The sequence below is a fragment of the Canis aureus genome, chromosome 32, assembly GCF_053574225.1.
Source record: "Canis aureus isolate CA01 chromosome 32, VMU_Caureus_v.1.0, whole genome shotgun sequence".
Lineage (NCBI taxonomy): Eukaryota > Metazoa > Chordata > Mammalia > Carnivora > Canidae > Canis > Canis aureus.
Window position 1 is genome coordinate 42,239,046 of NC_135642.1, and position 23,428 is coordinate 42,262,473.

The 23,428-nt window shown below is 61.2% G+C and overlaps 1 protein-coding gene and 1 long non-coding RNA gene across 7 annotated transcripts in view; one reads left to right on the plus strand and one right to left on the minus strand.

Moving 5' to 3' along the window:
* The window catches only part of CCDC33 (coiled-coil domain containing 33), an 88,327-nt gene that overhangs the window by 51,927 nt on the left and 12,972 nt on the right, over window positions 1-23,428 (plus strand). The gene's annotated exons all lie outside the window — the stretch shown is intronic.
* On the minus strand, window positions 10,333-22,158 carry LOC144303565 (uncharacterized). The gene is made up of 2 exons (XR_013370594.1): window positions 21,314-22,158; window positions 10,333-20,629 (listed from the first exon to the last, which is right to left on the minus strand). It is a non-coding gene; the product is annotated as an uncharacterized LOC144303565 (long non-coding RNA).

Here is a 23,428-nt window from a genome sequence, read left to right on the forward strand (position 1 = left end):
AGAGGCCCAGAGCAATAGAAGATACTCGAATAACACTTGAACACATCCGGGTGGCAGTGGCCCCCTCACAGGGTGTGACTCCTGGATGTGTGGCCAGCAGCAGAGCCTGGGGCCGGGGGTTAGTGGCAGTGGGACCCAGTGACATGGCAGTGGTAGAGTGGCCAGCAGACGACAAGCTGCCTCCCCTCCTCTCTCCACCTCTGTTCAGACCGTGAGCCTCTCATTGGCACCGGATTCCTGGTGCATTTGTGTGTCTCGTCTTGTAGTGGGGTCTCCAGAGCCCAAGAAACAATTTTGCCTGAGTCCCTCCAGAGCCTACTCTGGCTTAATAGGAAATCTAACATTTTCTGGAGAAAGGAGCACCTTGGGAAGAGAGGAGGAGGTGGAGGGGATGCCGGGTCGGTCCCCTCTCCGCGAAGAGGCCACGGGTGCTCCCCGCTGCCCCAGGGCCTGCCAGCCTCCGCTCTAGCCCCCCCGGGCACCCTCCCCCACCAGGCACCCTTCCCCGAGTGCACCCTCGGGTCCGCCTTCATTCCCAGATGCAGTCCTGCCCAGTCTCCCATCGCAGGCTGGTCTTCACACAAGCTTCTCAGGTGCCACTGTGTGCACGTGGTGCAAAGCTCCTGTCCCGAGTGGACCCACTGGGACCAGGGGCCCACGGGTGTGGGCTCCGGTCAAGTGTCGGGTTTGGCGGAGCTGGAGGAAGGGTTTCTGGGCAGCCCAGAAAGTCTTTCCAGGGAGAGGTGGGCTTTTGGGTGTGAGGAATGCAACGTCAGGAGTCATCTTCAACCCCCAAACATGAAACAACTTGCTAGCATCCCCCTTCACCCCTCCCGCCCTCCCCCGCGCACCTCCCGCTGAGCGGGTAACAGGAGGGGCTCCGGTTGGGTTCACAGAGGCCTTCTAAAGCCCCTGCCCCCCACTGCCCACTGCCCACCGCCACTCACAGCTACAGCAGCAGTTCCTCCGACCTGCCAGAAAACCCGAACCCCCAACCCCTGCCAGGTGCCCAGTGCTGTGTGCAGAGGTGCAAGGGGAGGGTGGTGGACAGAGAGGCCCAGGGCCCGGGCTCTGCAAGTTCTCCGCAGGCGGGAGAGAGCCCCACTCCACAAACAGCAGAGCGACACAGACTAGGCTCACGGGAAGCGGGTGAGGGATGAATGGCAAAGGGGCGCGGCTGGCACCATTTCTCTTCTTAAGTGCCACAGTCACCCAGCATTGCCGGGCACGCCCAGTGAGCCCTCAGGAAGAGAGAAGCCAGGAAGGCTTCCTGGAGGAAGCAGAAGTACTCAGTACTTCCCCAGGCCTTGCCATTCAGGAAGTGTGTGTTGAAATTCCAGCGGAGGGTCTTTACCCTCCTCTCTCTGCTCCCTCACCCCACTCCCCGCCCACACACCCCCTTCTCTCCCCCCATCCCCCCCCACCTCGGCATCTCCCTGCTTCTGCCTGTCTTTGGTTTTCTCTTTCTTTCTGATTCTCTCTCTCTCTCTCTCTCTCTCTCTGACTCCCCCCTCCCTCCCTCCGGGCTCAGCAGACCAGAGGGCCCTCAACCAGCAGATGAATAATTGACAAGGGTTGTTTAAAGATTCAGTGGAGTTTTCCCTCCTCACCACACTGGAATAACTCATTTCTCTCATTCTCTCTTTGAAAGCCTCTCCCCCTGCCTCCATCTCCCCTTGCCGGTGCCCACGTGCCTGCCCCCCTCTGAGTGCAGCTCTTGGGTCTCTCCTTTTCTGAAGCCTGCTGGACCCCAGAATGATCCTGTTTGGCCCCCATTTCCTTAACGTCACTTGCCCCGCGGCATCACCCCCTTTAACCTCTCCGAAGGGTGGTAGGTTGACTTCAGCTCCCCCGGATAGCATGTCCCCAAGAAAGAGCGCCCCATTTCATGGACCAGGAGAGGAGGGCAGGCCCCAGGAACTGTGACTGTCCCAGATGGCACAGCAGCAGAGGTGGGGTTCGGGGCACTGGGGGGCAGGCCTCTTGGAGCCCAGCGCCCACCCCCCACCCCGGGCCCCTCTGCAGGGGAGAGGTGCTGGCTCTGTCCCGCCTGCCCAGGGTAGTGCTGAACACTCTGTCCTTGAGCTTCGGTCTCTCCATCTATAGCACAGGAGAGCTGCTCACCCTGCTCAAACGGCCCCTGACTGAGGACCAGATGGGACAGATGAGGGCCCTTTACAAAGCGGGGGACTGGACGTGTAGCAGAGATACCGTGCTGCGTGCCTGCCTGCATGGACTGAGCGTGCCCAGCCATCCCTGTGTGCCCAGGGGTCCCCGAGCCATAGGACTTGCAGTCTAAGCCAGAGACGGACTCAGCTGAACCAGGAAGAGGGTCACCTGTATGGCATGGGCCTTCCCCCGCCCCAGCCCCGCTCAGGTGCTCGGGTCGTGGCTGCCACAGCCTCACCCTCTCCGCAGCCCACAGCGACAGGACCCCCCCCTCTGCCCGCCTGGCCCCCTGCACGCTGCTCCCTGCTCTCACAGAGCTCTCACCGGCTCCTGGAGGTGACCTTGAACTCCCTTCCCTCTCTGGGTTCCTTCCTGTGTCAGCAGAGGAGGTTGGAGCCCATGTTCCAGAGTCCCCTGGGGCTCCTGTGCTGCTGTGACCAAAGCCTTGGTCCTGCCCTGGCCCCTCCCCGACCTCCACCCCCAGGACGAGATCTGTAGGCTAGTGGGGCTGGGGTCAAGGAGCTCAGGCCAGGCCCTGCTCCCAAGGCACCACCTGGCGGCAGGTGGCAGGTCCTGGCAGTGGTTACCTGAGTATGACCCAGCCTACGCTGGTGGCAGGAATGTCCATCTTGGGAGAAGGTATGGCAAAGGCCAGGAGTCTTGCGCCCCATGAGCCTGAGTGGCACGGAGCCCGACCTGGGAGGCAGATCACCCCGGTCCTGTGTCTGAGCCCTACCAGGGGGACCTCGATACTTTGGGCCACAAGAGGCAGAGAAAACACAAGAGAATCCAAGTGGGACAGAGAGAGAGAGCATGTGGCCGTCCGCCCGCTCGTGGCTCAGCAGCCTCCAGGAGGTGAGCCTGACTGGGTTCCCCTCCCGGCCACTCCACACAAGCCGCCAGATGCAGTCTCAAAATGGAGCATCACTGTCACCTTGTCCCTCTAGCTCCAGCTCCTCTCAGTCTGTAGTCCCCAGCTCCCCTGCCCGGTGCCCGGGCCCCAGCGTGCCCGGGCCTCTTCTGTCCCGTTGCCTCTGCAAGCACCCGTGTCCTGAGGCCCAGGCCGTTCATCACACACAAGCACTGTGCACACGCGGCCCACGCCACCCCTCCAGGCCCAGTTCCCACAGGCAGGACGTCCTCTGGGGGTTCCAGCCCTCCCCAGCTCCTCCCCTGCACCCCGCGGCTGCTAAACTGCGAGCTCCCGTGTTGGCACTGGGCAGGGGGCACATTCCTAAACTTAGATCTTGGAGTGGGCGGCTGTCACAGCTCTCGGACCCACCTGAGGCCCTCACCAGCTCCTGACTCTTCCTCTCCGGACTCTGTCCTTCTCTTCTTCCACATACAGGGAGAGGGAGAGGGAGAGGGAGAGGGAGAGGGAGAGGGAGAGGGAGAGGGAGAGGGAGAGGGAGAGCCAGCTCACAAGCATTTGAGGAAGGGAGGTAAGGGAGAAAGGTGGGAAAAAGTAGGAAGACCATCCTGCAGGTGTCCTGTTGTCTCCCCCCGCAGCCCCTCCCCTCCTCTCCAGGCAGCCCCAGCAGGCTTCTGTCCCCACCACGCCAGAGCTATGTGACCTTGGATGAGTCACACCACCTCCCTGGGCCTGTCTGCCATTGTTAAGTGGAGGGAATAGTCCCTCCTGTCCCCCTCTTGAGGCTGTAAGGAGGATTAAGGAGAGCAGATGGCAGTCACGGGTTGGCCACCGTGCCGGAGGCTTAGGACTGCTCGCTGTGTTCATGTGTTCATGGGCCCTTCGAGAAGGAGAGGGAAGCTGTGGGGGGGTGGGGCAGGCACTGCCGCCCTCCTCCCTCTGACCCTTTCTCCAGAAGGGCCGTTCCCAGACCCCTGGCCCACTCCTCTCCCCCCTCACCCCCGCCCTATGAGTCTCTGGAGGGCCATCCTCCTCCCCCATCCATCACCTGGGACTAAAGAGATTAATAAACAAGACTCATAACTCAGCTGCTGGGATGCAGCAGATATTTACGGCTCCGTTTCAATTTGCAGAGAGATTAAGTGTTTGTCGATTTATTGTCTCTTGGTCTGTGTGAGCACCGAGCAAGGCCCCCTGCAGGCCGGCCGCCCTCCCTGACTCCACGCCTCACACGCTGGTGGGCGCACCACCCCCTGCCTGGTCCCTGGAGCAGGTGGGGAAGCCTGGTGCCACCCAGCAAAGGGAAAGCCACTGGCTGCTGGAGTGGACTTGTCTTTCTGATCAACTTGACTGCAGGGGCGAGTGACCTTGGCCCCAGGAAAGGGTCCCCAGGCCCCTGGAACAGGGTTATTAGACAAGATGGGGGTACCAGGGGCAGCCCTGGTGGCGCAGCGGTTTGGCGCCGCCTGAAGCCCGGGGCATGATCCTGGAGATCCGGGATCGAGTCCCCGTCGGGCTCCCTGCATGGAGCCTGCTTCTCCCTCTGCCTGTGTCTCTGTCTCTCGCTCTCTCTGAATAAATAAATAAATAAATAAATAAATAAATAAATAAATAAATATTAAAAAAAAAAAAGATGGGGGTACCGTCCTTAGATGATCCAGAGGGTCCTTCTGGGGCTCCCACCATACTCGTGTCTCCCCATGGGCGAAGGGTCCATGGGGCTGGGCAAAGTACCACAACTGTTGGTCACTTTCTGGGTATCCAAGACCCCAGAATTCCCTGCTCAGATGGACCCGAGTCTGCTCTTGAGAACCATGCAGACCTCTTCCCAACCCGTCCTCCCCAGAGTCGAGTACTTTCAGGGAGAAAGGGCCAGGCCCAGGGGATGGCCCTTTGGGGACAGAGGGTGGCCCATGCCAAGAGCCTCCTCTTATGCCCCTTTCACAGGCCCCACAGACAGTAGGGATCGGATCTGGATGGGGAGGCACACTTCCAGTGAGAGAGCTGGGGAGTGGGACAGCATGGGGAAGCTGGGAGGGCGGCGGCACCGGCCCCAGGGGCTGCCCCGGTGTGGGAGTGCTTGAGGAATAAGAAGGGGGCACAGAGAACAAACGTCAGGGGCTCCCCACCCGCGTGGCCCCGAGCTGCCTCTCTCCTTCCCTGGTGACTGTGGCCTGGCGCACACACGCATGCACGCATCCGTTCATTCGTTGATTAGGTCAGCTTTCTGTGCCCGAGCTATGTGCCCGCCCCGTGGCCTTGCCCTGCACAGCCCTCCCACCTGTGCAGCTGAAGCAGGCTCCAGTTCGGTCTCCAGCACTCAAGAACTGTGTGACCTTGGCTCGACCACTCCCCCTCTCTGGGCCTGTCTCATCTGTTGAGGGCATAACTCTCCCCATCCCGACTGCTGAGGTCCTGGAGAGGACCGAGAGAGGGGATGGCGTGTGTAGGAAAGTACATCACTAGATCGCTACGTCACTACGTCAGGGACGAGTGTAGGAGGGTGGCTGGGGGATGGTGGGGACACAGAGGGCCGTGTACCTAACACTAAGCCCCACCCCGTCCCACCCCATGTCAGTCATTAGTGGTTGTCAGTACGAAAGCCATGACAGATCTTTGATTTGCTGGTAGAAGTACGGGTCGGTGAACTTGTTCCTGTGAGGGGCCTGTTGAGTCGAGATTATCTGTGTGTGTGTGTGTCTGTCTCTGTATCTCTCTCCAAGTTGGGACCGTGGCCAGGGTTCTCCCCGAGAAGCACTGGGGGGCCCTCCTTCCGATCTAGTCCTGAAGCTAGGACCTCAGTTTCTCTCTCTGTCAAATGGGGAGGATGCATCCCTGCAGTGAGAGGTGAGGAGGCCTTAGGGCGTGGAGGCGAGAACTGAGGGAAGAGCGGGGACTGTGGGTTGGCCAAGTCGGGGCCTGCCCCAACAGGGGATGTGGATGAGGGGCCCACTGGGGCAGAAGCCCCTCAGAGGAGTGAGAAAAGTAACAGCTGAGGGAGCTTGGGACGGGACGGGTGCCTAGAGACCTGGGTCTGGTTCTGACTGCCGCTGACCTAAGCAGTCGCCCTGGCTGCACCCCCTCCTCTCTGGGCCCCAGCGCCCCCTCTGTGGAGAGAGTGGCCTGGTCTTGCTGATTGCCCCTTTCATCTGGCCAACAAGGCAGACGGAGGCAGGACGACCTCCGGCTCTGCTCCGTGGAGACGGCTGGCACCGCGCGGCATCGGTGCCCGTCTCCGCTCCTGATTAAACACTGGTGGGTGGGCCAGAAGCGGGCTCTCTGGGGTCGGGAAACAAAGCCGAGGTCTGAGGCCATAAATTGCTGAGGGCTCGAATCGATTGGTGCGCGTAGGAGAGACTACAGAACCAGGGGTGATACCTGGGAAATGCGGCCCATTCCTTCTGCCAACTGCCAGCTTAGCCCTCCTCGCAATAATGCTGACTATGCCCACCCATCTCTACTGAGCCCCTACTCTGATCCCAGGACTTTAATCATAATCTCGTTTCCTCCGTGCACCAACCTGATGAAGGACGGGCAGTTATCATCCCCACTCTACAGCTGGGGAAACTGCTGGAAGCTCAGTAGCCCTCCCAGGACCCTAGGGCAAGACAGAGGGGGAGCAGTCATTGGTCCAACCCAGGTCCGGGGTCTCCAGCCCCTGTCCCTGCTCCTGCGGCTGCCTTGGCCAGGCCTCGGGACTCAGGAGTCAAGAGCCTGGTGAGCTGGACTCCTCGCCTTCCCAGCCCATCTGTCCGGGTGGGAGGCCTGCCTCAGTTTGCTGGTAAACACCGAAACAGAGCTCCGGGGCCTCGGCTCCCATCCCCGGCCCACCCCAAGCCTGTGGGAGGACGGGTGGAGGTCTGCACACCGCACGTCTGAACTCCGAATTACTAATAACTAATAATTAAGCTGTTAAATGTGTTCTGTTCTAGTCTTCCTTCACAAATACACTTTATTCACCAGCTCAGAGAATCCCCAGCTTCCCACTTTGGACCCTGACAACACGGTGGGTGCCGCTCCCAGGCCCTGCCCCTGGTTCTCCATATCCCAGGAGGCGCCCCCTTTTCAGTCCCATAGGCCGATGGCACAATGACCACGTGAGACTTCTCTCGGTGCCCTCGGGAGGACAAGCCCTGGAAGTCGGAGGGAGGTCTGGGCTCCCGGGTACGGGGGGGGGGGGGGGGGGGGGGGGGGGGGGGGGGGTTGTGGTCTGGAAGGGTGCTCAGGCTCGGGGTGGGCTCAGCTCCTTGGCCCCACCAACTCCTCAGCCCAGGGCGGTGGCCAGAGCAGGACCCTGTAACCCGTGGGCCCGAGGTGGGGGCTGCCCGGCCAAGGCTAAGGGCAGGACAGCCCGCCCCCAGCTCAGGGACTCCGTTAGGCCGCACCCCTGAGCTCTGATTAAATGCTTTTCAGTACAATCCAATTTCCTCCTGACGGGCACTAGAAAAGCCCCGTCTGTCCACGCGCACACGCACACGCACACACACACATGCACACACAATGCATTTGGTGTTAAATACCCAATCAGGTCCAAAGATAACAGAGAAGGGCCAGTTCACTCCCAGTTTAATCAGATAAAATGCTCATTCATCGGCTCCTGCCAGCAGCTGACGTCTCCTCCTCCTCAGCCGCCAGGGCCCAGCAGGGTGGGGGTGCGGGAGGGGGGCTGGAGGGGGGCCCTGGGGGGGAGACATGGGCTAAGTAGGTGGGCTGTGCCTTTAAATCTTCGAGGAGGGGGGCCAGCACTGCCCACCGGGGACTAATTATCCTTCAGCCTTTCGCCAGCTCTTACTCAAACAGACAAAAGGGGGGCTAGCAGCCCCGTGGCAGTGGCGCTAAGCAGTTTTTTCACTCTCAGATATGCAAATGGAAGGCGGCCTGGTGGCCCCTCGGGATGTCGTGGGGAGGGGGTGGTCGGCAGGGGCGGGGGGGGGGGGGGGGGGGGCGGCCTGGTGGCTGGGCCCCCTCGAAGGACAGTTTTGGAGACTGGAGGCATCTCACCCTCCCTCCTCTGGCTGCGGGAGGAGCCCTGCTTCACAGGGGAGGGAGCCTGATGGAGGCCAAGAGGACGGCCCCTCCCTCTCCTTTATGGGTGTGGGGGCTCCCTCAGCAAGCTGGCCCGGAGACCAGGAGCTGACAGCCCAGATGGCGCCCTCCTGTGCGCTTGGCCCCTCCCTTCTAGGACTTAGCCACCAGCTAAACTAGCCAAAGCACAAATCTAGTTGTTGCCCCTGCCATACACCTGTCTGTGGCTCCCTCACCTGGTGGCCCCGTGACCTCTGAAGCCTGTGTCCCAACCCAGAAGATTCCACCCATGCCTAATCTGAATGGTAGTCACTCAGTTCCGAGCCTTGGCTGCTCTGCTCCGCCTGCCTTATGCCCCCGCCTGCAGCCCCACTCCAGGTACCTGGCATACAGTAGGCGCTCGGTAAACGTGTCCAGGAAATGCATACAGTGCCGGTTCCTGGGCAGCCACGTAACCCGGGGAGACGACAGGTCTGGATCAGAGATAGGAAGAGTGCCTTCTGCTGAGCCCCCGGCCGGCGCCTACTAGAAGCTCAGTCTTTCCAGCTGTGAAATGGGGTGATGATAACCCTTTCCCTGCAGGCTGGCTGCCAAAGCTCCCTGCCTGGAGAGGGCTCGAGGACTTGTGAAGGGCCTCTGGTGGCTTATCAGTCACAGTAAGGTGAAGAGGACAGTGTGGGGAGAGGGCGGTTAGAGGCCACATGCCATCTCTCTCAGCCCCTCCAAGGCTCTCCTATCAGGCAACCTCCCTTGGGGAATCCATCCCCACTCTGGATGGGTCTCTGCCCAGCTGAGGATTTTACTGCCATCTCAGCAGGAGGGGCCTGGGGCCTGGACCCGGGGCTCCCGTGGGAGGGGAGCTTAAACACTCCGGGAGGCGGGTCCTGACGCAGGAGTGAAGAGGGGCTTAGTGCAGAAGGTCTGGCTAATCGAGATTTGGATTGTGAGACTGAAGCCGGGGCCTGAGGTGGGCAGGAGACAGGTATCCCAGGAGAAAGAGTGGGTGGCAGGGCAGGGGGGCGGGAGGGGGGTGACCCCAAGCAATGGGAGATGCCCTCGTGAAGCTCCCTCCCCTCACTGCTGCCTGTATTGTGAATGTCTGGGCCCAGCAGGATGGATTCATGGGAAAGGATGAGTCATGAGGGGGGCAAGCAGCCAGGAGAGGCCGGGCAGCAAGCCGGTGAGAAGGGTCTCTAGGGACCCTCGGGTGGCTCAGCAGTTTAGTGTCTGGCTCAAGGCATGATCCTGGAGACCCGAGATCGAGTCCCACATCCAGCTCCCTGCATGGAGCCTGCTTCTCCCTCTGCCTGTGTGTGTGTGTGTGTGTGTGTGTGTCTCATGAATAAATAAAATCTTAAAAAATGAAATAAAATAGGCTTTATCTAAAAAAAAGGGGGGGGTCTCTAAAGGGGCCAATAGCCATGAGACTCAAATCTCCAAAGGCAAAGTGTGACACCTGGATTTCCAGAAGCATTGCCCAGGAGTCCGAAAGCAGACGCACCTAGTGAAGCCTGGCAGAAATGGAGTACAGTGTCTAGTAACTCAGGGCTGGGGAGAATGTGCCAGCCTGGGCTGGAGGCAGGAAGGCAAACCAGCCGCAAAAGGTCTAGCCACTGAGGATGAGGGGTGAGGAGAGGACATAATAGCCCCTAAGAAGGAATCTAGCTGGGGTTGGGGAGGCAGAGACAAAGTAGGTGAGCTCCCAGGACGGGGACCTACACATGTCCAAACCCCAGCACCTATTAAGGGATTGCCCAGCCATGCCAGCCTCCCCTCCAGAAAGCCCCTGGAGTCTGCTCCTTCCAGCTCACCAGGCCTGGGCATTTGGAGTAGAAGACCCTCCCCTCCCCAAGGACTCCCCCATTGCGGGCTGTCCAGGGGGCTAGGGTGAGCGCGGAGAAAGAGGGAGCTCCAGCTCCCCTGTCCCCAGTCCCTTCTCTACCCCCCAACCCAGCTCAAGATTGTCTCGGCCTCCTTGGGTCCCTCCAGACACCCCCAGATGTCCTGCCTGGGGCTCCTTCCCCCACAGCAGAGACCTGGCCGGTGGCCCCCAGGACTTCTCCCCCAACCCGCAGCCCAGCTCTGGGGCTCCAGGAGGGGACACAGAATGGGAATTGGGGGCACACACACCTTCAATAGAAACGATAAAAGGGCGCAGGTGGGAAATAGCGAGCTTAGAATTCACAGCTGGAGAACACAAGAACCTGGAGATGGAGCTCTGTGCCCGAATCGCAGTCCGCGGCGGCCAAAGCCAGCCAGGACACACCTGTGACCCAACGGGGTTGGGTTTATTGATTCACTGTGGCCAAGGGGTGGGGGGCGTCGGGAAGGGTGGGTTGGAAAGGACAGAAAGGCTGCAGCTCGAGTTAGGCGACGTGGGGGCGTTCGAGGACGCGGGGTTTCGCTCTGGTTGGATGCTCTCGGGACGCGGGGTGGTTCTCACCCGGGAGGCAGCAGGAGCACATCACGGGCTAAAGCTGTCCTCGATAAAGAAGCAGCGGGCGCTCAGTTTGGCCAGGAAGGCTGCTGTGGGGTCATTTCTGTGGTTTGAACAATGTTCGTGTTTTATCCGTGTTCACCCGTGGTTCCGAGTGGCCTTGGTTTTGTCTTACCCCAGCACGGTCAGAACGTGGCTTTGTATGAAGGGCGGCGGGGGGCTCAGTCAGTTGGGCGTCCAACTCTTGATCTCAGCTCAGGTCTTGATCCTGGGGTCGTGAGTTCAGGCCCCACGCTGGGCTCCCTGGAGGGCGTGGAATCTACCTACATTTAAATTTTTTTTTTTTTTAAATAAAAAGAGGCCTCAGATGATGCTGTGAAGTGATGTCCGGCAGCAGGCCCAGGTGTAGCCGTGCAGGCCAGGCCAGTGCCGGGTGCCGGGGCTGCTTGGCTCTCTCGGGGCCTCTGGCACAGTGACCGGGGACAGGGGGCAGGGGCGTGCGTTACACACACACTGGTGCCAGGCACTGTGCTCAGCCCCGGACCGACTCTGCCTGCTCGGCTTCACCATAGCCCTCTCCCCATTGTACAGATGGGGAAACTGAGGCTCAAAGGGGCAGAGTGCTCGCCAGAGTCAACGCCAGCTGGAAACACCCCTCGGCCCCGGCGCCCTTGGCCTGAATCAGGCTGAGCTCCGTCGGCTTCACAGGCCCGAGACCCTACAGCGCGTCCCCCAGGCATCCCGGTGGGGCCCCTCCTGCTGCAGGGGTTCAGCCCGGCTGTCACGGCCGGTCCCCTGGGCCCAGAGGTGTGAGGGGTAATGAGGCCCCGTAATTAAGGTTCCTGGAGACGCGGCCGGGAGATTTATAGACAGGCTCTGTCGATACGGCTCGGGCTGCGTCCGGGGAGACGCTAAGTGCTCGTTACAGCCTCGCCCCACGCCCGCCCTGCCCCCCAACCTCCCGGCCCCAGGCCGCCTGCGCAGCGCCTGTGTACACAGGCTTCGCTCAATTAATTTGCACTTGTTGGCACCATCTGTTCTTTTCCTGTGTGCTTATCAGGCGTGTATGGGTCCTGCCTCCTCCTCAGATGGGCTCCAGAGCGGGGACTGGCTCCCCGCAGGCTGGGGCCCCTGGGGTGGGGCAGCTCCCTTCCCCCAGGCCGTGCTCCCCAAGGCTTGCCCAAGACCTCCTCCCCCTGCACCTCCCTCCCTCGCCTAGCGCTCGCCCTGGGGAGCTGTGCTGTCTGGCCCCTGGCAGGTCCCCCCGAGCCTGGCCCCTTCGGGCAGGGCCTGGCCCTCCAGAGGAAGCCCCGGGCCCCAGTCGAGCCATCCCCTGGAAGGCTGGCTGCCCCTGGGGGCTAAGAGGGCCCGGCTCCGGGCCCAGCGTGGCCTCCCACGGCCTGAGCTTTGGAAGGCGTCTGCTCCAAGAACAGTGACATCACTGAGTCACAGGGGTGGAGGGGTGAGAAGGCCCTGCCAAGTCTCTCTTTCTCTTGAGTACACGGGTCAAGGGGGCTCCAGGGGCCTGGACTTGGGCAGCCCCCAGAGCAGGGCGGGCATGGTCTGGTGGCCCCAGGATGGCAGGCAGATGGCCCAGCCAGACCAGTGAGGAAAGGCAACATCCCAGTAATGCCTGCCCTTGGCTGTCTCCCCATCCCAAGGCTCTTGGTGGCTGGCATCCTAGCCCTACTCCTCGCGGGGCTGCTCTCGCCTCCAGAAGGGTCTCTCAGCAGCTGCCAGCTCTGCTGGACTGTGCCTCCAGTTTCCCCAGATGGCCAGGCTTTCCTGAGCCCGGGGGGGGCGGGGGTGAATGCAGGCTGGCTCTGCTGGGAGAGACTGGCCAACCTCTTGCCCTCCCTCTCGGGCTCCGGGGACCTGGGAAGCACGCTGGCAGATTTACAAGGAAACCAGGCCTCATCCTGGGAGTTATGTTTGGAAATTCATAGTCAGTATGTAGCTGCAGCCCAGCCCACCTCACCTGACTTAACAGGCTCCACAGTTGGGCCTTGGCCTGGCATTCAACGCCCCATGACTAGACCCTGCAGCCACGCCAGCTTCGTCTCCCACCTCCTGTCCTCACTGTCTCTCTACACTTCCCCCGGGTGCCAGGCGGCTTCTAACCTTCACACCATTGCCCCTGCTGTTCCCTCAGCCAGGAATGCACCTCTTCCTCTCTCCTTTAGCACCTGGCAAACTCTTACTCATCCTTCAAAACCCATTACCAAACTCCTTCTGGGATGGCCTCCTTCACACCTCTGCCTGCACCCCAGGGCATGAAGGGGCCTGGCTGAGGGGCTCTCCAACTACTGCCCTTACTGCGCTGATGTATCGTGTCACACTGTGCCTGCTGCCACATTCACTACAACACAAGCTCCTCGAGGACGATACAAGCTCCGAGCCTTGGTCACATCTGTATCCCTGGTGCCCAAAAGGGGCTACTAGAGAGTATGTGTTGAACTGGACCGTGCCCAGCATCCTTGGCCCGGGCTGGACGAAGGGCAGTACTCACGGCCCCCCATAAATAGAAGGTGACTCCCCCTTGTTCCTCTGGCTGCCCACCAGTAGGGTCATGGAAGCCTCAGGTGGGCAGCAGGCTCGTTAGGGCAAATGCGGCACTGGGGAGGCACACACGGAAGGGGCTTTGCCCAGCTCCCTGCCCACCCTCCTCCTGTCAGGCCCTGCCCTGGGCCCATCCCAGGGACCCGGGAGTCCTCTGCCATGGACGATTCCAAATATCCTGCCCAGGTGCAGGGGGTGGGGGCTGGGATTCAGCAGGGTGGTGAGAGGCGAGGGGGGTTCAGGCCTACCAAAGTGTTTCAGGCCCACTGGTGGCATATCTGCCAGGAGAGGGTCTTAGGAATGCAGACTCATGCTCAGCGGCACAGGCTGGGCCTGCAGGCCCTGGTGTCTCAGGCTCCGCACAGCCCACGTGCAGGAGTCGCAGATCCTGGGGGCCCATAAGCCTCGGCCTAGGCTGGAGCCCAGGCCCACAGCTGGGCAGGGCGCAGAGACACCGGGCGGCATGCCAGAGCAGCACTGTGGACCTCCTCAGTCCCGGCCTCTTCACCGCTCCCGTGTGCCAGACCTGTCGCCGGGACGTGCTGTTTCAGAACAGCCTCAAAGTGTAGGAGCCAGGCCTAGGACCTGGGGGATGGCGGGCGGGAGCGCAGCGGCCACTGGGGACCCATACGTGCCCTGCCCCGAGCTTCCCTGAGCTGGGGGTCCAGCCTTGGTGACGAAGTGGAGAGCACAGCCCTGCCTTTGTGGGCGCCGGAAGGAAGGCCAGCTGGGGACAGGAGCCAGCCCCAGGCTCCGCGGGTGCCCAGCGCTCCCGCCTCACAGCCCTCCCCTGCAGGATGGGCACAGAGGCAGCTGCCCTGAAGGACAGACCTGCAGGGGCGAGGTGAGGGGGCCTCGTTCTGTGGGTGGAGGAACTACTTCCACTCTCCCCCCAACATCCACCCCCCACAGCTGTGATGGGCTGACCTCGAGGCCATGCTGGGTGAATCGAGCCCCCTCCGGGGTCACCAGGAGTCTCTATGCGCCCCTCTTCCTGCTCCCCCCCCAGCCTGCTGCCCGGTGCTTCCGGTGGGGTGGGATGAGGCTCCCCACCCCATGGAGAACCCTAATCCTGACGTGGCACCTGTCTGCTGTGTCTCCCCACGCTTTCAGAGGCGGGGGCTCCTTAGCACCCATTTGATTTTTTAGAAAAGATTTGTTGATCTATTTGAGAGGGAGGGGGAGAAAGCACAAGCAGAGGGAGGAGACAGAGGGGGGGAGAAGCAGGCTCCCCCCTGAGCAGGGAGCCCGATGAGGGGCTCAGTCTCAGGACCCCGAGATCCTGACCTGAGCTGAAGGCAGAGGCTTAGCCGACTGAGCCCCGCAGGCGCCCCTCACCCACGCTAGAGTCTCTGAGATCGGATGGGTCCCCCCGGGACTTCAAGGGGGAGGCTCAACACTTTGGGAGCGGCATCCCCCCCTCAGCATCCCGCGCTGGCTGTGCATCCAGTGCTAGACCCCTAAGGGATCTTGGTGCTCCCCTGCCTCCCGCCAGGGCAGGGCTGGAAGACAGCCGTGTCTGGGCCTGGCTGAGCGCCGCCGATGCCCCCACGTGGTACATTATTGATGGGGCCTCTAATTGTACGTTTCCCAAAGTCTACAGGCCTTTGATGAAAAATTCATGGCATGCCTGAGGATGGGAGCGGATTCAATCGATGGGCAGCGCGGCGGGCGCAGGACCTCTGGGCCCCTCTCAGTGAGGGGGTGGCTGAAGCCCGGGTGGGGAGGGGGCACCCGTGTGGCATTGCCTTGATCCGCGACTTCTGGCCCCAGGTCTTAGGATGGGAGGCGCACACACAGCAGAATACAGCAGCCCGTTCCCCCCCCACCCCCGGCAGAGTCGGGGGGCGTAGGCGCACCTCTGGGATGCCATCTGGGTGGCTGGTGCCGCCCAGAGAGGGTGGCCGTCTCCATCACGAGCTCATTTTCACTTTAGAGAAGTATTTGACCCTCTGGAGCCCCCGTGAGTGGCACAGAGTTGGGAGTAACATTCCCAGTAGCACATCTGCGCCAGGGACCCTGCTTGGAGCTTTACGCTCACAAGCTCATTAAATTTCCCACCGCTCCGGGAGAGTGGGGAGGTCATGCTCTCCACCTTACAGAGGATGAAACTGGCTCCGAGAGGTTCAGGACTGCCCTGACCAACATCACACAGATAATGAGCAGTCGAGCAGGGACGAGAACCGAGCCCTGAGCAAACGTAGGGCCCACGGGCTTTCTACTGCTCCTTGAGTAGAGCCACAAAGCACTGTGGGGCTTGTCCTGTCCAACTGTCCTGCTATTATACAAAGGAAGTAACCCCACTAAGAAAAAGGATCTCTCCAAGGATCTCCAAGTGAATTACATGAAAACTGAGGCCTGCAAATGAGTAAGCCCTCCCCACCTCTGCACCAGCAACAGAGGCCAGAGGTCCCCCACGCATGCGGAGTCTGAGCTAGCACCCAGCAGCCAGGGGTAGGGGGCTCCTTAGACCAGGGTGGAGCCTTTGAAACAGGTCAAGCTGCCTGCCTTGGGCTGTCCAGTCGGGGATTAGTACTGTGCCACCACTGAGGCCCCAGACCCCTGGCATTCACTCATCTGTTAAGTAGGTGAAGGAATATTAATGGAGTCCCAGCCCCGTGCAGGCACTTAGCTGGGTGTAGATGGGGTGCCTCTCGGGAAAGGCTTTGGGGCCAGGCTTGCCTGAGACAGACAGTCTGGACCCAACACAGTCAGGGGAAAAAGCCAGACAGACCCCCTCCATGCCCTTGGAGGGGGTCTCTGCAACCCAGGCCAAGGGTGGTACAAACAGATGGCTGCCTTAGTGACCAAGACCGTTTCTAGGTGGTGGGCTGCTCTGTTTGGGTTTGTTTTCCCTTGCTTCCCAGTGAGTTCCTTTCAAAAACATCCACCCATGTCTCGGCTGAACTAAAGGGAAAGGAATTTGTCCAGACCATCAGGAAAGCAGAGATGGGAAAGCCCGGGGGGCCGGCATGGGGCCTGAGACCATGCTGTCCAGCTGCGAGAGGAGCCCAGCCCAGCTGTGGTGGGGAGATCACTGAGGGGGTGGGGATGGGGGAGCAGAGCGCAGGGAGGTGGAAGCGGAGAAGGGGGGGCACTGAGGCACGGCTACAGGGCAGGCTGGGGGCAGAGGGTTGCTAAGACCAGAGCTGGGGGGAGACAGAAAGCCAGAGCCCTCCGGGCCTGGCCCCTTCCTAGGCTCCTGGCCCCACCATCTCCTTGCTGTTCCCTGGCCAAAGAATGAGCCTAGCCTGACGCCGGCTACCCCACCCAGATGCTCCCCACCCTGGAACAAAAGGGAAGTGGCCCCTGGAGCCAGCCTGCTCCAGCCTGGGGCTGGGCTCAGTCACCAAGCAGACACTTGTTGTGGCAACGGTCCCTGGGGACGCATCCCGGGGAACAGGACAGCCAGCAAGAAAGATGGGGGAGCCAGAGTCCCCAGCCCCTCCGGCCCCCAAAGCTGCCCCAGGCCTCCCGGACAGCGGCTCTGTAAGTCCTCCACACCCGCTGGTTCTGGGAGGAGGAGGGGTTTACCTAGAGGGCAGGTGAGTTGGGGTGTCCCGCCTGGCAACCAGAAGTGTTCCCAGAGTGAGCACAGGGAGGACCAGAAGATCAGGCCTGCGGGCGTTGGCCCCCCCAGGCCCCTGGTCCCAGGAACCTTCCACTGGGCCACCAGCCCCAGCCCCAGCCACCTGAGCCCACACCTGGGAACCCCGAAAGGGAAGACAAAGGGCTTCTGGGAAAATGCCTTAAAGTGACCATTGTCTCCTCCTCTTGGAGGTCCAGAGCCCTGCATCCTAGAAAGCACCTGGGCCTGGGCCAGCGGGGGCGGGCAGGCGGGCGGGCAGGCAGAGAGGGCTTGCAGTGTGGGCCCAGCTCACGGGGGCTCTGGGGGCGTGAGGTAGACGGGGGCATGGGAGAGGAAGTGGGTCAGCCCTGGCCGGGGCCCTGCGCTGCCCGCCTCGGTGACACCTGCTCCCTGGGACCCCAGTTCCCAAAGCATTTGCTCTTCCTCTGTGGCAAGAACACCATTGCACACCCCCGACCCGGATCGTCACCCCAGCTTGCCCATGAAGTGTCTGAGCAGGCAAAGGCCTTGCTTAAGGTCATTCAACAGATGTGGGCAGAGGCTGGATTAGAACCCAGGGTTCTAGACTCTAGGCAGGGCTCTCTGCCTACCCACCCCCCCACCCCTGGCCACGTGGGATAGTCAGAGGCAGCAAAGCTCTAACCAGAGAGGATTATGGCAGGAGGCGACCGGTGGGGTCAGGGGTTCTCTATGGAAGAATAAGCAGGGCCCGCGAGGCCAGAGCTGGGGCCGAGCCCCTCACCAGCCCCCGGAGCGCTCGGCCCGGCCCTGTACTTCCTCGGGCCCCAAGCTGAGTCCAGGAGAGGCAGGGCTCTGAGCCACAGACCTGAGGAGGAGTGACTGATGGTTGGGCTCGGGGTCTGGGGGGTCTTCTTGGAGAGGAGGGCCCAGGGTAGAGCCTTGCAGGTGGGATAGGATTCTGGGAGGCTTGGGAGGGGAAATGGGAATGGAACGACAGACGGTCCTCCAGGAAGCCCACGTCCAAGCCAGCCCCACCCCCAGCCTCATTGTCTGGACCCCTTCCAATTAGCCCCCCTGGCTCCAGCCCGGCCAATTAGGCTGGGGCCGGGGTAAGCGCAGGACAAGGCCTCCCCACCCCTCTGAGCCTCACTGTGCAGAAGCACAAAAGGCACCATCTCTGAGGCAGCAGAAAGGAAAATAAAGAACAGTAGGAAGAGAAAATGCACTCCTTTTGTTTCTTTGCCATAACCTTGGGCTGAACAAAGAAGCGACTGCCTCCCCCTCCGGGAACCTGTTTTAAACAGCAATTTGCACAGAGTCGCTTGTGATTTGGAGACTCAGCTGACATTCAAGGGGAACCGGGAGCAGGGATCTGGGGCGAGCAGGGCCCTGGCTCTAGGACCTTCTGTAGCTCTGGACTGCCCTGGATCCTGAAGCAGAGCCCCGGGCTGCCTCAAGAGTGTGGTGGGTGTGTGATCCTCCAGCCACAGCACCCTCAGGCGCCCAGGGCACCCTGCCCTCTGCCAAGCCTGCCAAGTGCAGCCTGGAGCCCAGCCCCTCGCCCTTGGCCGTGCATCGCCTAAGTGGGCCAGCCCCGCTCACGTCCCCTCCAGCCGATGGGGCTCTCTGGCCTCCCTGGTCCTCCTGCCAGTGGTGATGAGGTTCAAAAAAGAACGAGGAAATGAAGAGTCTAGTCTCACGGCCACAGATTTCTGCTGTCACACTGTTCCATGGGACAGAAGGGGAGCCCCACTGGGTCGGCAGTGGCCGAGGGTAGAGAGGTCATGGATTTAGTGTGTGACCCTGGGCGTATCTATGAGTGAGGGGATCCTTGGCCAGCATGGGCCCTGAGCCCTGGGAAAGGCCCCGCCTTTCAGCAGATGTTTAGCACAATCCCCCTCCCCGGACCCGTCACGCCCTGCCCCCTTGAGGCAGCGCCCTAGAACTGGGCCCTTGCTCAGAGCTCGATCTCAGGACCTGGGGGAAGGCAGTACCAATTGCACAGGCTGCGCGTATCCATTTCATTTTAAAGAGATGAGGCTAAGTCCCATTGAAGGTATTGGAAACCTTAGATTGGCCGAGAGTGGGCTCTCAGGCATCCTGAGGGGACCTGCAGGAACTCCGTCCATCAGGTGATGGCAAATCTGGCCGGAGCAGTGTCGCCAGTCCAAGGGGTGCCCGCCTGGCCCTCTTCCCCACCCTGGGACGGCCACTAGAGTCTACAGAGAGGAGGGGAGGCCCTTGCATGCTGTCGGGGTCTCCTGGGAGCTGGAGGGAGAGCGTATCCGTGGTCCCTGGTGGGAAGGGGAGCTCCGGGCTGGGGGCAAGGGGATCGGGGATGGCTTCCTGACAGAGGTAACAAGGCTTCAGAGATAGAGAGGGGCCCAGGCCCAGGGTGGCCGGCCCATGGTCGGAGCGGTCATGGCCAATTTCTGAAGGGGTCTAACTTTGCCAGAACAGATGGCCTTGAAGTTCAGAACTGGAAGTTCATCACAAGGGCACGTGGGAGCCATGAAGGGCTGCAGAGCGCAGGGACAATGTTCCGTTAATCTACTGCCGCGTAGCAAACCAGCAAACCGCCCCGGACATCGTGACTCGAAGTGACCGCTTTTTCCGTTTTCTCTATCTCTGTTCTTTGCATCAGGGACGTAGTGGGGCGGGCTGGTCTCTACCCACCCGGACCCGGACCCGGAGGGCAGGGGGCCGGAACAGCCCGGGCTGGGGGTGTGGCTCCTCCCCCACCATTAGTTGGGGTTCCTCGCAGCCCCGGGGTCTCGGGGTGGCAGGGTTTCTTCCCTGGAGGACAGCAAGTGTTCCAGGAGGGAGGCGGCAGCCGCGAGAAGTCCCGGAACCTCACCGTGCACAGTGCGCGGTGCCCTTGCAATTCTCTGAGACTGGCCCGGGTCCAAGGGGAGGGCACTTTGACGCCAGCTCTCCCTGAGAGGAGCCGCACAGCGTTGTTAGCCACCTTTCACCTACCAGACAGGGTGCCTGTGCTTTGAGCACAGAGAAAGCCCAAAGAAGCAGAGAACCAGGAGGCCTGCCTGTAGGAGGAGGCTACAGAGATCAGACCAGCTGGTCAGCAGCAGTCGGAGGGGGAATGCCACCAGGAGATGCCCCTCCAAGCAGAGGAAATCCCGGGATGGGAGTGGAAACACTCTATTATTGGCTGGGTTCAGGCCCCTCTCAGGCTGGTGTAGGGGTACAGCGATGCCAGGAAACAAGCCTGGTCAGACCTGGGGCAGGGAAGTGGGGGTGCGCAGTGGGAGGTTGGCAATCTCTCTATCTCTGACTCAGAAAAGCAGCCCGGATGGACCCTAAGAGCGCGTCATGGCTTGAAGGGGATCACACGGGCCTGGGTGATGTGTAGACCTGCCCTCCCCCGGGAGACACGGGGCCCAGGACAAACAGCCCCAGGCCCAGGGGAAGGGGCAAGGTCGAGGGCAGAGTGGCACCTTACCCGGCCCCCTTAAAGACCGTAGCCCCGGTTCTCCCACCGCAGGTTGGCTCCCTGGGCCTATAGGACAGTCCTTCAGCCACGTCCAGTGAGCCCCACGTCACCGCAGCTCTGGCAACCGTTCCCTGTGGGCCTCAGCTTCCTCCCTGGGAAGTCGGGATGAAAATGCCTCCCCTGCAGGCTCCTTGTTTGAACCAGAGAAAAAGTAGGGAAAGGGCCTGGCCAGTGCAGGCGTTCACCAAGGCGGGGTGGGGAGGGGGGTGCGGGGCAGGAGGGGGCTCGGGTTATCAGGCCCCGTGGCCCTCGCGGGCCCCGCCTGGGCCCAGTGTTCATAGTGTGACTTCCGAGGTGGATAGAAGGATCTGGTCTGATTTGCAAAGACTTAGGGTGTGTGTGTGCGTGCGCGTGTGTGTTTAGTACACTTTGTAGACGACACCCAGGTCTCGCGGGGTTTGGCACTTGCTGTATCACCGTGGGCAAGTCACTGTCCTCTCTGGCTCCATATGGGCGATTTTTGGCAGAGGACACCCAGCAGGAGTCCGAGATGGAGTTCACAGGCAGCTGCGGGAAGATGGACAAGGGCCTTTCAGAGGAAGGACAGGTGTGGGGCTGGACAGCAGGACAGCAGGACAGCCCCGGCCTCTCTGCCACCCCCGGCGCCACCCCCACCGGCGGAGCTGAGGCCGCTCCGCCCATTCCCGCTTGGCTGAAGGCAGAGCATCTGTGGGAGGCGGCTGCCCTCTGCGGGCGGCAGAGACAGACAGCAAGGCCGGAGCCGGGGCTGCCGGCGGGGCCTGGGGGCGCCCCGAAACCCAGAGCTTAGAGGGCTGCTCAGGGAAGGGCAAAGGAGGGAAGGCGAGTGCTGGGCCCAGCAAACCCACCGCCGGGTTCAGGCTCATTACCCCCCCCGCCCCCCCTGCTCCGCACCCACTTCCTCCACTGCAGAGCCCTGCCCCCCTCACTGCCTGGGCTCGGACACCTGTCTACACCTGCCCCAGCCTCAGGCTTCTTCCTTCCCCTTGGAGAGTAAAGGCCCCCCCTGCTCCTACCCCCGCTCCAGCCCCAGCCCTCCATATGCTCCTCCATCTCCTCACTCTCCCAGAAGTCCTCTCTCTGTGTACCCCCACACCTCTCCCCTACCCGGTGTCCCCAGCTCCCTCTGTCCCTTCTCAACCTCACTGCCCCCCTCACCCCATCCCCCACGTTGTGGCATTCAGAGCCCTGGCCAGGGTGACCCCTGCTCACCCCTGGTCACCCCCTCCAGGCTGTGCCCAGAGGCTCCCTCTGCAGATCAGAAGAGAAGCTATTGAGTCTTTTCACCTTCTTATTTTTTTTCAAAAACCTAAATTGTGAAATGTGACCCACATGGGTTGCGTCGAACACACACACACACACACACACACACACACACACACAACCACAACCAAATTCTTAGAAAGCAGATGCTCCCGTAACCACCGGCCAGGTCACTAAATAGAGCATCGCCAGCACCCAGAAGCCCCTCGTGCCCCCTCCCCTAGACAGGACCTGGGCACAGGCCCCTTGCCTGGCTTCGGGCCTCTATCCTGTCACCGCCCAAGTGTGCCTCCCCAGGCCTGCGTCCTAACAGCCCACGGCTTGGCCTTTCTCTAAAGGGCATCACACCCCGCGGGTCATCTTGCGTGTGGCTCTCTTGTTCCACTTCACGTGTGAGATCCGTCAGTGAGGCTGCCCGGGGCTCAGGTCCTTTGCACGGCTGCGTGGTGCTGCTGCGTCCCTGCGCCCTGTCCCAGAGGAGGTCCTCGGCGTCTCGCCAGCTCTTGAATGCTTTGAGGACGGGGTTTCCTCTTTGTATCCAGGTTTTAAGGTCATCTGCAGGCGGCAGGCGGAGCGTCTCTTTTACCCAACATACCGTTACCCAAAGACCCTCCTCCTTTCTGAGCTCTGCGGCCTTGGCTTTGCCAGCCACTTTCTGGCTCTTGCCCTGAACTTGAGGGCTCCTCTCCTGTTGCCGCTTTCCTTTATCCCGGAGTGCCCCCCACCATTCTATACTTCCCTAGACTCTGGAAAATCTTCCGAGGCTTCCCTTGAACCTCCACAGGCTGCCCTCCTCACCCCACCTCCAGCCATAATGTTCCCCAAACTTGACCACCCTCAACTGCCTGTGACCACCCCACACCCCACACGCCTCATGCCTCCCTAGGCGGCACCTCCTCCTCCCCACTGGGTGCATGCACCTCTTCCCTGTCCCCCAAGACCACAGACCCCTCCTCCTCCTCCTCCTCCTCCTCCTCCAGCCCCTGCCCTCATCTCCATGCCTGCTGCCTCTGCTTGCTCAGGTCCCATCTCTTGTCGCTGGCCCACTGCGCCTGGCCTGGTTCCCTCTGGGCTGGGCAGGTAGGAAGGGTCTTATCACGCACACGCACATGCACACACACACCTGCCCTGTGTCTTTGACCCTTCAGTGACCCTACAGGACAAGTCCAAGCCCCTGACACTAGCCCTCAAAGTCCTCTTCTGTTTGCCCTGCCCCTCTCTAGCCACATCCCTGCACTTTCCTCCCTGCACCCTGCTTTCCAGAAATTGCCCTGCTTTGTTCCTCATCACATACACACCTCCCTGCCTTTGCCACTGTGTCTCTTCTGCCCAGAGAACCCACACCCACACCCACACCTACACCCCTGCGTAACAGCTTCTCATCCTCAAGAGTCAACTCAGATTATCAATTCTTTCAGGAAGCCTCCCAGCCTAGGTTAAGAGCCTCCTTTGAGCTCCCCCCTGTCACAGGCACTTCCTGCCATCTCCTCTGTGCAGATAGGACACCCCACAGGCCGGGAGGGACAGTCGGGCTCCTCTGTGCTCCCTGGCCCCCCAGCATGGAACAGACCTGGCACAGAGTGGCGCTCAGCAAGTGTTGGTTGGCTGCATGAGTAGGAGCTGCTTCCAGCCTGGGCTTTATAACTGAGTCTCTGTGACTTTGGGCCTCAAGGCATTTCTGGTCAACCTGGCCGTAGTGGCTACAGGTATGTTTAAACGCCCCCACTTGGATGACACCCCTCAGATCCCACCATGAGAACGTCTGAAGGGGGAGGGGGGAGTAAGTATTGTCCTCTCAGGCTCTGGTGAAAGATAACCACGACCCTTTCTTTTTAGTTAATGACGAGGAGGGTGAGGAGTGGGCAGGCCCCGGGGTCTGTAACATGGGTGATAATCATACCTTCTATGCCTGGTACCCAGGGCTAGTATAAGACTAATTCTTTTAAAGCACTTGTAAGGGGACACCCGGGTGGCTCAGCAGTTGACTGCCTGCCTTCCACCCAGGGCGTGATCCTGGAGTCCCAGGATCGAGTCCCATGTCAGGCTCCTGCATGGAGCCTACTT